We start from the raw sequence: 2,515 nt of genomic DNA, 5'->3' as shown, positions 1-2,515 counted from the left end.
GTGATACAACGTTCCGTCTAATTCAGAAGCTAGTTGGAAAGCACAGCATTCAACTACTATCATTTGAAGAGCTGGTCAGCAAATTGGAGGATCACTTCATGTCAAAAACGCACATAATCAAAGGTCGGTATGATTTTTATAAGAGACAAAAAATGGATGCAGAATCTTATGATCAGTGGGTAGCTGAATTAAAAGGTATGGCTAGAGAATGTAAAATTGCAATAAGGAATTTGTCAATGAACTAAATCGTGACATAATTGTTTTATATGCTCCTGATGAGCCGGTCCATGCAGCAGCGTTACAGATAGCTGACACATATGGAGCAACCCAAAGCACTATTAAAAGTATTAAAACTAAGTCTGATGAGGCGGAAGTATATGCAGTGAAGTACCGGAAACGATACGATCAGCATTTGGAGACTTCGAAATCGCAGATTCCAATAAGTAAGAAGAAATATGAGTTCCCATCTTTTCCAGGATGTCTTAAGAAGCACGAGAGAATCAATTGTAAGTACAGAAAAGTGTAATGTCACAAATGTAAGCGGGTTGGCCACATTTCCACGCACTGTAGGTCTGGTTCTAAGGCTCAAATCTAATTTATTGAGGAAGAAAGCGTTGAATTTGGCAATTGCAATACAATCGATAACGTCATAACTAGATCATTAAATAAAATGATGATCACTTTAAAAATAAACGATTTGCCAGTAGAGTTTCAATTCGATACAGGAGCTGTTCTCTCAATAGTTGGCTTAGAAACGTACGCTTATTTGAGTAAGCCACCACTATATCCTACACTTATTAAGCTATATGGGTACGGGAATGCAGAGGTTCTTATTCTGAATCTCGAGTTAGTAGTTGCAAATTCTACCAAATGTGGTAATATATTTGGATTTAAAGCTCTGCTTATTGTAGTTGGGCGTTTAATTTTTTTCTTAAGTGAGAAATAATAAATAATATATAAGTGTATTATAATTTTTCTATCATGCCCCCGGGGGCACCCAATTCGGGGAAAACAGGTTGGCTGTGCTTGCCAATGGTCCTCAACCGAAGCGCAAAAAACTTTTCAAAAACTACAGCAAGTTTTCACGACTTACCGCCAACAATGACGATCCTAAGTATATCGTGATTAAATCCGAAGATCCTAATACACCCCTTTCGAAGGTTTCATGTTTCCGCGTTTATAACGCCATACTTACCGTGAGCAAAGATATAAACAAAATTAGTAATTTATGCGACGGCAGCTTGCTACTGCCGTTCATTAAAACCAAATATCTTTTCAACATTGACGCTGTTAGCGTTAGCTATCACCAACGTTTAAATTATAACAAAGGCACCATTTGTGCACCATTTTTAAATGATGTGCCTGAAAGTGAAATAATAGACGGTTTGAGTGCGGTGAGAGTGAGACAAAGCATACCGGCGTTATACTACTATCGTTTAATAGTTATACCCTACCAAATAAAATCAATATCGCATGGAGAATGACCACGGTGCGTCCGTACGTGCCTAATCCAATGCGCTACAAGTCATCCCAGAAATTAGGCCACACACAGAAGCATTGTAAGGGTTCTCCAATGTGCGAAATTTGCAATTTTCCAGCTCCCCATGAGAATGACTGCGTTCGAGTTATGTGTGCGTATTGTTCTGCTGAACATCGCTCTTCTGACAATACATGCCCAAAATATAAGCAAACTAAAGAAATTTTAAAAATAAAAACATTAGAAAAATGCAGCATGCGCGATGCTCTCAAAAAGTATAGAGAAAACATCTCTGTCCCTTCCTTCACTGCCAGCTTTGCTCAGGTGCTTCAACCTGCAAACGCGGTTACCTCTACAATCAACACACCGACAAAAATTTCAGCCACTACAAATTCCACTTAACATTAAAATACGCAAAGTACAGCCGACAAAGATTTACCTAATTTATAAAAACATAACGCAGGGGTCACCTCTGCTTCCTATTTATCAACAAATTCCTTAGCTAGCAATAATTGTTCAAATGACGAAAGCAATCATAATATCATCAACAAACCTACATCACTCAATACAAGCCACAACAATGTTTCACAAACAACAAATAAAATCAGCGACAACTGTACCCAATATAACTCTTCCAACAGCCACATTCATTTCTAACTTAAACAACACTTTAAACTCGCTTAATAAATATACTGACTTCAACAATACTACTACCAGTGAACCCAATCATGAAAATAGCATCCCAACAACTAACATTACCAACGAAAATCAATACACAACAAATAATGAATATACTGAACAAATAGAAATCGATTCTGAATAAGTTTGCCTTATCTTCTCTTCTCTTTTGAACTTGTTCTCAATTGGTGGCACTCAGCTCAACTGCCTGCTCATACGAGTTGAATTTCTAGGTCCCTTTCTTTCTACCCTTACTTTTTTTCTCTTAAAAATAGCTTATATGATAACAATTTTGCAGTGGAATTTAAACGGCTACACTAATAACTATACTATTAATACACGATCACGCCCAACTATCAC

This window comes from Rhagoletis pomonella, unplaced genomic scaffold (genome assembly GCF_013731165.1).
Source record: "Rhagoletis pomonella isolate Grant_MI unplaced genomic scaffold, Rhpom_1.0 Rhpom_scaffold_00002, whole genome shotgun sequence".
Classification (NCBI taxonomy): Eukaryota; Metazoa; Arthropoda; class Insecta; order Diptera; family Tephritidae; genus Rhagoletis; species Rhagoletis pomonella.
Note: the sequence above shows the minus strand (reverse complement) of the source record.